Below are 12,786 nucleotides of genomic sequence, written 5' to 3'. Positions count from 1 at the left end.
TTGCTTGCTTTGGTCATCAATGAGAACAGGCTAAGCCCCTGACACATCCAAATATGTGAGCCATTTAGGAGAGGCTAAAGGCTATCAGGGCAAATCAGGGACCCATTGGACAGGCTTAGAGATGGTTCCAGAAGGAGCTACCACTCCCATCAATACCATCTGATAATAATTTCATTATTTGCATCTGAAATTTCAGGGGAGGCATAAAGACAGGAGTTGTGCTAGTGATCCAATTCAGTTCAGCTAATAGAAATTAAACACCAATGAAGTGCCAAGCATTAAGTTAAAAATGCCATAAGACAATGAAGAGTAAGATGTAGTTCCCACTCTAAAACTTTCCAGTCCAACACAGGGTGAGACACGTCCATACATGACTCGTACCAAGGCAAAGTAGAGCAAATGCCAAGAAAGAGACATAAAAACAGACATTCCAAGATTTCATCAAGGAGACAGACTACCTTGGATAAAACCTATGGTCACCAGTTGACCAACAGGGTCTTGCTATGGTTACTGTTCATGCTCATAATTTTCTCCCACGAGATAGATGTACCACTTCTATACTAGAAGACGTGAAAAACTTGAAAAATTTATCTGCTACTTTAATGTTTTGCAAATGATTTTCCATAAATTCCTCACTGAAACCCAAAGTTATGCTATGCTGGGTAGAGGCTGTCAACCTGTCAGGCAACCAACCTCTCAAGATGGTCCCCGATGATACATGCTTCCTATCCTGTGTCTCATTCTCAATCAGGGCTGGCCCATGAGACCACTAAGACATCAAAAATGGTGCTAGGGGACTTCCAAGGATGGGTCATAAAAGGTACTTCAGTTTCCACCTTGGTCTCATGTATGTCACTCTGGGGAAGCCAGCTCCCATAACCTCCCAGGGAGGGGCAGCCCCATGGAAAGCCCCTTATGGAGAGGAACCAAATTGCCAACACCAACTTGCCGGCCATGTGATAGGCACTTTGGAAAGGAACCTTGTAGCCCCAGGTGTGTCCTCCAATAATTGCACCTCCTGCTGGCATCTGACAGCAACCACATGAGATCCTGAGCCAGAACCACCCAAACTACTGACACAAACATGATATAATAAATGATTATTGCTGGGGTGCCTGGGTGGCTCAGTCATTAAGCATCTGCCTTCGGCTCAGGTCATGATCCTGGGGTCCTGGGATCTAGTACCGTATTCGATTACCTGCTTCTCCCTCTCCCACTCCACCTGCTTGTGTTCCCTCTCTCACTGTCTCTCTCTCTCTCTCTCTGTGTGTGTCAAATAAATAAATAAATAAATCTTTAAAAAATGATTATTGTTGCTTTCAGCCACTGAGATTTTGATTATGTTACAAAGCAACAGAGAACTGATGCATGTGAGTCTCCGAGAAACTAACTTATCTACTACCATTTAGGAGTGGGCAGGGAAACCAGGTCTGGAATCTAATCTCTAAGCTTTAGGTTCAGTTTTCTTGCCATTAAACTTACCTCTCAAGTAAAATAAGTTATAATACCATAACAATGATCATTTCAGTGTGATTATACCACAAGCACCAATACCAGGTATCCCACAGTTTAAAAAAAAAAAAGAGAGAGAGAGAGAGGCACAGCATATGTTCCTATATACTTGACAGACTTGATGAGACCTGCAATATCATTGAATTCATGGTATTCCATGGTACTTAGTGGGCTTTTTACTGTTTTCTAGAAGATTTCTGTTTTTTGGTTTTGTTTTTTTAAGATTTTATTTATTTGATACAGAGAGAGAGACCACAAGTGGGCAAAGAGGCAGGCAGAAGGGGAGGAGGAAGCAGGCTCCCCACTGAGAAGAGAGCCCACTGTGGGCTCAATCCCAGGACCCTGGGATCATGACCTGAGCTGAAAGCAGAGGCCCAACCCACTGAGCCACCCAGGCGCCCTGATTTCTGTTTGTTTTTTTTTAATGTACAGACTTTAAGAACAAAAACCTCTGTAAAGCATTTAATACTCAACAATCATATTACTGACATTGAAAATATTCATATACTTTACAATTTTAATCACAATAAACATCTGTATCATTTTAAATAATATGTCAGACAAGAAATGCTCAATAGCTGATTTTTTAAGGATCTGCATTTTTGCTTTAGGTCTTCAACATTTTAGCATTACACAAATGTAGTAAAATAGAGCAGCAAAATGTTCATGATGGTGAAATCTTAAGTTCTAATTCATGAAATTGTTACTACCTTACCAGGCAAGGTGGCCAGCTCTTAGCCTGTCTACTCCTGGAAAAAGTCAACAGAATATTTCATTGTCACAACCACATCTGCATGCAATGTCCCTTGATATAATCACCTCTTTTGATCCACACATTTCTACAAGGTGGGACAGGTTTACTACCACTCCCATTTTCTAAAGGATGATGGGGCTTAGAGCAGTCTAAGTAACTTAACTGAGGACACATGCTGTTAAAAAGAATCATAAAAATCCAACTATATTTTTTTAAAGAAACCCAGCCTATAACTTTTTAGCTCCAAGTCCCAATCTTTTCTTCTGAATTGTATTTTAGCCCATTGGTTCTCTACCCATGCTGCCATTAGAACATCTGGGGACACTTTGAAAAATATCAGTACCTGAACGTCATCCCCAGAGACTGATTTAATTACTCTGGTCTATTTTGGCCATCGAGCATATAATAAACCGGTAGTGGTAAATTCACAGAAAGCTTAGACTACAAAAGGAGAAACTGCAGATATCTCCCCATGTAAGCTAAAACATCTTTATCCCCCAAAGGTCCCTAAAAGAACAGATAACTTGCAATCAACCAAGTAGAACAGGAGGAAGAAGAGATGAAAAACTCAAACCCATTCTGCCACTCTCATGGGGCCACCAAAATATTTTATTCCCTCAATCCCACTCCTTGAACCTCAGCATCCCATGCCTTAATTCCACTGCAAGTTCTAGCTTGTGTTGCCTCCTCTGTGAAGTCTTCAGGATCATTTAGAAGAAAGGCCTTTTTTTCTTTCTTTTTTTTTTTTTTTTTTTTTTGCATCCATCTTACTTTGAACCTATGTAACAGCATATATTGCATAAGTCACTTACTCATACATCCATTGCTCTCACTGACCTGAGGAGTCCTTTAGGGCAGAATCCCTATCACATTCATCCTTCCCATCTTATGTAAGGTTCCATCTTACATAGATAGCCCTGAAGACAGCAGATATTATTAATGAGTATTGCTAAATCAGATCATTTTTAATGTTTGGCTGATAAATTTCCCCTTACCCTCCTAGTACACAGTCCTTTGAAATTTTTCCATTTTTAATAAATGGGGACTTTTTTCCCCCCACAAGTGGATTAGGTCAGAGAATAATTTATAGAAAAAGGCCAGATTTGGGGAGAGCAAGTTAGCAGTGGAACTCTGAGCCAGGAGAAAAAGGGTCAATAGGATACTGAAGGATGGGGTCATATATGCCTTTTGTTTGTTTCAAAGGAAGATTAGGCAAAGACAGTGACAATTTGATTTTTACCCACAAGAAAACATGACAAAGAACAGTGATTACAGGCAACCACCTCTTCAACACCTCCCTCTCTATGGGGCTCCTTCCTCTCAGCATAAATACATGCTCTCTCTCCCCTCAAAAAAAGCAGTGGGCCACAGTGGTTCTCATCTTCAGACACATGTTAGAATCCCTTGGTGAGCTTTGAAAATTCTGGACGGAAGACCGATGAGGACAGAATCTGAGGAGGGGCCCAGGCGCACCTCCACTCTCCTCCCTTCCTTCCCTCGGACTCATTCCTCTGCCCATGCAGTGCAGTCTCTGCCCCCACCAGTCCAAGGGAACCACTGACTTCCAACAGGCACTTTATAATCTTCGCGTACTTGATGATTCAAGCTTAACTGGGTTCTACTTCTTGAAACTCTACAAGTCAGCATGAAAAGCTATGCTTTCTCTTTCCTGCCAGCCCCTCTGGCCACTCCCCTTCAGCAACCATATCTCTGTCTTTGTCTTGGTTTGTCCTTAAAATTTCAATATTCTCCAGGGTTTACTTTGAGTCCTTTTCTCTTCTCTTTTTATGCAGTTCCTCTAAGCCTTTTGTCCTTACCTACACCTTTAACGACTCTCCATAGAGTAAGCACTCAGAAATCTGCATCTCCAGCCTCCACATTCTTCCTGATGCTCCAAGACCTCATATCCAGCCACCTCCTAGACAGCCCCAACTCGCCAAGTTTAAATTGTCCTGCAAGCAATTTAATCACATGTCCCAACCTGAACTCACGAGCTGACCCTCACACCCACTTCCTCTTCACTTTTCCCTCCCACTACCCATACTGCAGCATCCTCAGGCTCCCATTCCTGTTACATTCAAACAGTCACAAAGACCAACCAATTTTCCCTCTTCCTAAATATTTTTCCAAAAATTTCTAATTTCCAAGTATCCTCACTACATCCAGCCATGTCTCAGCTCTCAGGTTTCCATACTAATGCACCGTCAGCTCAGGCCTTTAGTCTTCCTCCCCACCCGGCCCCTCACTGCCCCTGAATCTACAGCACACCGCTTTCATGGTGACCTTTCACGTCACTCACAATGTTGCACGTGGCATAGGAAGTATGCCCTGACTTAGCTATCTGGTTTCATCTCCTTTCACTGCTGATTTTGCCCTTCATACTCCAATATAACTGACCTACATATAGCTCCCTGAACACACCAGGCCCTCATAATACCATACAACTATTCATGCCATTAGGCCTGTGTGGAAATGCTCTTTGCTGCTTGTCACCCTGTTCACTTCTACTCAGCTTTCAAGATTCAGCTCAAACACAACCACTGCTAAAATCCTCCTCTGGCATTCCCATCAGGGGTCAAGAGCTCCTGCTAGCCTTGCTTTGCACTTATATCTCCATTACGGGAAATAGCACATAATATTTGGACTGTTGGTCAAGATGTCTATTGTCCTACTAGACTATAAGATCCTTGATCAAGGACAGTGACTTCATCTTTATATCCTCAGCACAAGTTCAATGTACACAGCAAATAGTTTAAAAGAAAAACAAGGAATTAATGAACTATAGACCAATGAAAGGATAAGAAGATCAACTGGACTTTAAGTATAGGAGAAGTCCAGATCCTAGGGAAGTACGGACATCTATTAATAAGTCACACCTATTAAAAAAATAGAAATAAATGATTATTCAGGTATTATCAAGGAAACAAACAACAACAACAACAAAAACCAACAAAACAAAAAAAGAACTTATCAATAGGCTAAGCAGGCAATAAGGAGGTAGACAGGAGAGCTAGACCAATAGAGCTGCTAACAAAAGATCAACTGAAAAGCCAGAGATGAAGGTGGTTCTTTCTACTCGTCAAATAAAAAATTCATCCGGCTAAATCCATGGACTGATCAAAAGACTGGCAACTTCTGGGGCCCCTGGGTTAAGCCCCAGTAGGTTAAGCCTCTGCCTTTGGCTCAGGTCATGATCTTCGGGTTCTGGGATTGAGTATGTCAGGCTCTCTGCTCAGCAGGGAGCCTGCTTTCCCTCCCACCACCCCCGTCTGACTCTCTGCCTACTTGTGATCTCTCTCTGTCAAATAAATAAATAAAATCTTAAAAAAAAAAAAAGATTGGCAACTTTCTCTGTCAGTTCACCACTCCTCCCCTTTGTCATTATTCTCCATAGCCTTTTCCCAGCCCCCACTACTAAATCCCAGATTCCCAAATTTCAGATCCCTCTGCTGGAGCCACAGGTCCTACCAGTGGATTAGTCTGAGATATAAGGCAGGGGTTAGGAGGTTGCCATCTTTGTTCTTGTGGCCAGGACCTAGAGAAAAGAAATGAAACTACTATTTACTGAGGGCCAATTCTGTACTACATATTGTGCTACTTAACAAACACTCACTAAACCTCAGAGTAACCATGAGTAATTATCCCATTTCACAGATGAAGAATTTGTATCCAAGATCACAGGTAAGTAATCACAGAGCCTACCTGAAGACCCAGAGATAACAGTATTTCTATACTCCAGACTACCTCAAAATGAAAAGAGATGTGGTCTAGCTATTCTAGGTGGCACCTCAGAATATATCACTCTCCAAAACACTATTATAACTTTTGGCTAAAGTCTATAGTATACCACTAATAATAGGCATACAATGAGTTAAAATAGCTTTGGTGGAGGACCTGGGTGGCTCAGTGGTTTAAGTGTCCAACTCTTGATCTCAGCTCAGGTCTTAATCTCGGAGTAGCTTTTTTTTTAAAAAACAAATAACATAACATAACATAACATAAAATAGCTTTGGGGTCCTGATCTGGGAACCTAAATGCCATTTGTTATTTTATTCCTGTAAGTACACTGTTCCACATTACAAACAAAAATGGACTTGAAAGTTAATTTCTAGAATACAACGGGCTAATCTTTAGCAAGGCTTTTAAGAATATTTTTCTTCCACAAAAAAACCCCAAGGATAGAAACGATTTTACCTTGTTAACGTGTAAGAACAATGACACTAGAAGACACCTGTGGGAAGCATGCTTATCTGACCAGGTGCTCGTTCATAGTGTGCTGTCGTTTGAATAAAACATCACACTAAACCCTACAGACCCAGACCTTATGATAGAATGCCACAAACTACACCAGTACAGCTGATATGCCTATAATCTACTGACAAAATGTACTCCTTAGCAAAGTGAAACCAGATGTCTGGTGTAAAAATCTGATGTCTGTGGACTTGTCTTTCTTGGCTTCCAGAGCTGTATTAGACACACTAAACACACAGCTTAGCTGTATATTAAACCCACAAGTTGGCAAAAATCATGACAGTTTGGACATGAAGCATCAGCATTTTTATTGTAATTCTTATAAACCAAAGACATTTCTGAAATAGAAATCCTAAATTTAAGCACTCAGCTAAATGCGGTACTATGTCTTTCCCACGTTGGGAACAGTGTCAGAGCTTTTTAAACACATTTATAGAAACTCCTTCCCTTCATTTTTCAAGCTGACACTCGTTAGACATGGCTGTGGAATGATTACAAGGCGGGAATGGGGAGGGGGATTCAAACCACTTCAGGTGCCAGTGTTATCCCAGAAATTTGAGGATCCGATTTAACAGGTGATCACTGTGAAAATGCAAACACCCACCTGCAGGAATGTTGAGTATGAGATCCCTTGCTTCAGTTGCAAAGAGGATAATTAAGAATGTGATAGGTGACCAAATAAAAAGGGAGGGAAATTAAGTTAGTATCCGTAAGCCAGATGCTGTCTTTTTGCATACTTTTTAATATACTCATTGTTCTGTTTTGACAGGTGAGAAGTTAGGGAGTAGAGTTTTAACTGGCACAAAGTCGCAGAGCGAATGAGATAAGAGCCAGGACTAGAACCCATTTCTAGAAGACTCTAAAAGACATGTCACTTCTACATGGGGACTGGGGATGGAACAAGGAGTGGTGGTACATAGCCAAGAATATGGAGGTAAAAGGCAGACATTTACAGTTTTGCCAAATAGTAACATATAACATGAAACAAAGTTGAAGAAAGAAACACAAATAGTTGAAAGGGTTCCTCTGAGAGTTCATAAGAGACTCACTTTCTACCTTTTATATCCCTGCAAGACTCCTTTTTAAATAACTTTTTTTAATCTTATATAACCTTTGTAACCAGAAAAAGTTATCTTAAATAAAAAATAAGGTTAAATGTACAGAAACTCATACACGTGAACAATCTAATATTTATTAAGTGCATTATCCTTAACACTCCATGTTTTCTCATCTTATGTCATCTTTATGGAACAATCCAAAATATTATCCTCATCTGATCTTTATACTGTTATATTTAATACACTGCAAAATGACTACAAAGCTATAATGGTGTTCCAATTGCTCTTAAGGGTTAACCCGTCTCAAGCTTATGCACTCCTTACTTGCTAACCTCAGTCCCTTGGTCTGCAGCCAAACTAACCTACTTTCTTGAGATTTGCAAACCGCTGGCCTTGAGGAGTGAAGGACTAAACTTTCCCAGAAGATAATGCCTAATCACATTTGAAAACAGCTGCTGCTGATGCCAGCAAGTCTGTTCCGGATCCTGTCGACCTACCAATTACCACCTGGGCCCCAGCTTCTCCTGCACGTTGGGCCCCCTGCCCCGTCTGTCACATCTTCCCTTTTAAAACTCTTCAGCTTCACCTGGACTGGGAAGGTGGTCTTTGGGACATTAGTCCACCATCCTCCCAGGTTGCCAGCTTCCCGAATAAAACAGTCTTTTCTTTCCCATTTGTCTCTCACCTAGCTCTCAAGTATTGATTTTCAAGCTGCCAGCAGCCAAACCTGAGTTTGCAACTGATTCTCTGTCCAGTAACACTATTCTAAAACAGGACACAAATCACCATGGTCAGTAATCCTTGAAAGTTTATCACTGAAAGTACTAGAAGGCAGAAAAATAGTACTGTCCCCCACAACACGTACAGACCTGCACATAACTAAGATCAATAGTACAGGGAAGGTCTTGTACATTAAATACTTAAGTACTCCAAAAACCTACAGAAAACTGGAGAAAGGCCTGCTCCAAATGGCCATCTCCAAACCCAGTCTCATTTTACCATCCTACTAATGTATCAGTGTCCCACACCTTGGCGGGAAAAGAATAAATAACTACTGCATCAATGAATGAACCATCATCAATAAACAACTATTTTCTGGTTTTACCTAAATTATATGGCTATCTATCACTTAAGTCCAGACAAATAAGGCAGATTCAGAGCATAGGCAGCCAATGTCAATTTGACACAGAGGTTAATTCTAGCTTTCCTCTGTAAGTATCCAAGAATGGTTTGCAACATTCTTGCTTGTGGCTAACCTGAATTCTAGCTAATTTAAAATGTTTGTTGATACAGGACACATAGGATACAGAAGGTATTCCCAAACTTTGGAGAGGGGCTGTTTCATTTCACCAGTAAGAAGGTAGAAGGAGTGGTATATTGGAAAACTGACGGAAAATTTGCACAAAACAACTGTTGAAAGAGATCACACTGAAAATCACAGCAAACCTCCAAGGGCTTCAGTGTGCTGTTTGGCTACTTTTCAGAAGTGAATAGAATATGTGAGGGGTATCAAAGTGAAAGTCAAGAGTAAAAGGCCCAGCCTGGTAATGTCAACCTCGACACTGAAAAAAACAAAAACAAAAACAAACAAACAAAAAATCTTCCTCTATGAGCTTGTGAGAAGATCCTAAAAGGATTTCAACAGGTATCACCTCGCTAATTAATTTTACCCTTTGGCGTTCTAAAGAATTTTTACAGGAGTCCCTTTTTAAAATGTAAAGATCCGTGGGTGGAGATCCTGTCCATAATTGAGCAGGGCCCTGAATCTTCAATACTCAGTCTCTGGGATTAATCAAAGTTAGCTTCGAGTGAGACATGGCCTGGAGAGAGACAACCCCAAGACCCACGTTCCAAAGACGGGAAGGGTAAGGACAGTTCTATCAGGTCAAATGGCTAAAAGGGATCTTTGCCAAGCCGCCAAACTCCCAGCCAAAGCTACAGATTCCAGGCCTGAAAAAACTCTTGGGTTTGGAGCCTGTGACCCTTGAAAGTGGGCCTCAGGTTCCTGATGAAATGGAACAATCTAGCCCCTAAATCCCCCAGGGGCAGTTGTGGATCTGGATTTTTCTCTCCCTTGGTCTTGCTTCCTACAGCCCTAGCTCCTTCCACCCCTGATCATTCCTTACTTACCCTTTCTCCCGTTCGTCCTCGGTGAGAAGGGGTAAGTGGTTATTTTGTGCCCTCGCCCAATTTGGCCAAAACCCTAAAAGTAAAAATGACAAGAGACAGACAGGTGCTTTAAAACCCTGGTGTTCAAGCCTCAGGGACTCCCACCACAAGCCCAACAGTTCAAGGCAGAGGACAGCGCGTCCCCACAGCGCTCCCTCTCACGGCCGGGGCTTGGAGCCCGAGTTGTCCCCTACGAGGGGGACGAGGAGAGGGCGCGATCGGGGAGTGCCCACTTGGCGGGGAAGAGCGAGCCGCCTCCGGGCTAGGTGTCGCCGCGGCTAGGCGCCGGTTTGCAATCATGGTTAGCCAGAGGAGTAGGCGGCAGGGCCGGCGGCCGCGCGGGGCCTCAGATAAACACGCGCACGCACACATGCTCGCGACACCGCAGGACTCGCGGCCGAGCAGCCCTCAACCTCCCAGCAATTCCCGCCCCGCCTGGAAACGACTCCCCCGTTAGGGTCCCAAGCCCCGGGGACCGCCAGAGGCCGGCGGCTGAACACCCACCCACCCCCTCCATCCTCTCCGAAAGCCCCCCCCGAACCGCCACCGGGCTCCCACCCTCCGCACCCGCTGCGCAGCTCAGCCCAGGGGAAGTCCCCGCGCTAGCCCCGCCCACCGCCGGCGGAAAGCTCCGCCTCCATTCCCTGGCGCGCGGGAGCCGCGCGAAGCTCCGCCCCCGGCGGAAAACCGGCACCACCCTCTCCTCCCCCCGCTAACGCGGGAGCCCGCCTGGGTTAGACCCAAAACCCGTCGTGGATTTCCAACGGATCAAAGGTAACACTCATTCAGCAAGCAATAGCTGAGCCTTTACTCTAAGGTCTACACTGTACTAATGACAGAAAAGACAAGAGGGAGCCGAAACTCTGTGAAACTTGGTCTCAGTTCCTCCCTTATTTTTTTTTTTAAGTTTTAAAAAAATATTTTATTTATTTATTTGACAGAGATCACAAGCAGGCAGAGAGAGGGAGGGAAGCAAGCTCCCTGCTGAGCAGAGAGCCGGATGGGGGCTCGATCCCAGGACCCTGAGATCACGGCCTGAGCCTAAAGCAGAGGCTTAACCCACTAAGCTACCCAGGCGTCCACCTCCCTTATTATAGAAATCAGGAAATGGAGACCCCAGCAGTTGCTTGGAGTGTACGGTTATAGGGGCAAAGAGCTTCTCCAGATTCTCCCTCTGGACACCTTTACTGCATTTTTTCTACTAAAGTGTAAACAGGAAAACTATTTCAATTTTGCTTTCTCTAGGCAAACCAAAACGAATAATCTAGAACAGGGGGGTTTACTTTGGAAAAGCTGGAATTTCATACCTAAGCTTTTGTCTTCAAGTGGTACAAATTTATGGGTTTATAACAACCTACAAACAAAATGGAACCTAAACCTACCAAACAGATATAAAATATTTATTCTCTCTTTTATCTCCCCTTTATATCCCTCTTTATTTCTGTCTTTATCTTGCGAATGATGACAAACTACTCTGCACATTTTCAAATCATTTAATACAAATGTTAGTACCAGATGCTTTTGTTTGAACTTTTGTCAAAATCAATTCTAAAGGTTTAAGAACCTACTCAGAGACTCAACCTGATAGCTAGAACCCCTGGCATCTCCTGAGAATAAAGTTGCTTTCCTGCAAAGAGGGTATGTGCCAGTTTTGTAGTTTTTCTCATTCATCACTGAAAGAATTACTGTAGGGCAAGTTCTTCTCTGCCAGAGCTTAAGGATTTAATTCCATGTGCACTTAGCTGTGAGGACCACCATCATCAAATAGCATTGGCAACCTGTCTACAAACTCGATTGCACTCTCTTGTGAAATTAATAAAGGGAAACCTTACTAAAATGGAGTTGGGAAGCTACCACTGTACCACCCACTCCACATTAATTACAGAACCCCAACAGAGCAATCCTCAACAGGAAAGCATCATCAATGACAGTCCTTAACAGGGAAAGATGTACACTGCATCTCCTACAAGAAATGAGGAACCCAGCCAATGAGAAACCATCATCATTCTACGCTCTTGCTTTTCTCCAATGGGCTTATGTCGAAAACAACACCTCCAGACTTCCTCCTTCCCCATAAAATAACAGTCCTCTCCTTTGTTTTTTGTATTTGCCTGTGGATTTGCCATAGCTTGCATGTCCAAAACCACAATTCTCTACTATTCCTAAATAAACCCATTTTATTGATAAAGTGGCTGTTTTATTTTTTAGGTTAACAGTACTAATAATAATCAATGTGGATGACCCCAAATTAAACAGACGGAGTTCCTGGCCATTATAGTTGACTCTTTGGAATGGAATGTACATGGATAAATAACAAAGACAGGTATGTGTGATTTTTAGTATAATGAAAGTTAATTAACATACAAGATGTGTTGCTAAATCTGACTGAACATCGTCACTGAGATTCATCAAATGGGCTTAAGAAGCTGAAGGCACCTAGAAAGGTTATGGTATAGCATATGACGCCAACTATGTGCCATTCTGGAAAAGGTAAAACTATGGAGACAGTAAAAGAAACTGTGGCCGCCAAGGGTTGAGGGACTGGGGGGAGGAAAGAGTAGGTGGAGCACAGATTTTTATTGCAGTGAAAATATTCTGATACTATCAGGGTGATACATAGCATTATACATTTGTCAGACCCTGAAGAATGTACCACCAAGAGTGAACAGTAACCATGCACTATAGACTCTGAGTAACAATGTGTGTTAAGGATGTGTCAATGTAGCTTCATCGATTGTAACAAATATACCACTTTGGTGCTGGGATATTGAGAGTTGAGGAAGCCGTGCAAATGGGTCAGGGAATATATTGGCACTATACTTTCTGCTCAATTTTTCTGTTAAAGTGCTCTAAAAAATAGTCTGTTAAAAATGAAGCTGGGCTAAATCCTCAGAACATCCCATTTTCTTCAACCCATCAATTAAATTCTAAACTGAATATTTGGCTTTATCTGTGGAGTTGAGATATAATGATTTGTCATTTTATATTCAAATAGCCCTCCATACAGCATTAATGTCATCAGAGAGAAAATGAATCCTATAT

At 42.4% G+C, this 12,786-nt stretch overlaps 1 protein-coding gene across 3 annotated transcripts in view; it reads right to left on the bottom strand.

The window, feature by feature from the left end:
• The window catches only part of IMMP2L (inner mitochondrial membrane peptidase subunit 2), an 866,166-nt gene extending 855,800 nt beyond the window's left edge, over positions 1–10,366 (bottom strand). For 2 of the 3 annotated variants that reach the window (XM_032304756.1, XM_032304753.1), the window contains exons 1-2: positions 10,312–10,366; positions 9,706–9,778 (exon numbers count right to left, since the gene is read on the bottom strand). The gene's annotated coding sequence lies outside the window, so the exon portion shown is untranslated. Of the gene's footprint in view, positions 1–9,705; positions 9,779–10,302 lie in introns of all 3 variants that reach the window. The other variant, XM_032304755.1, reaches the window with a different exon arrangement.
• Positions 10,367–12,786: the final 2,420 nt, after the last annotated feature.

The sequence above is a fragment of the Mustela erminea genome, chromosome 11 (genome assembly GCF_009829155.1).
Source record: "Mustela erminea isolate mMusErm1 chromosome 11, mMusErm1.Pri, whole genome shotgun sequence".
Taxonomy (NCBI): domain Eukaryota; kingdom Metazoa; phylum Chordata; class Mammalia; order Carnivora; family Mustelidae; genus Mustela; species Mustela erminea.
This window is presented reverse-complemented; position numbering and strand designations above follow the sequence as displayed.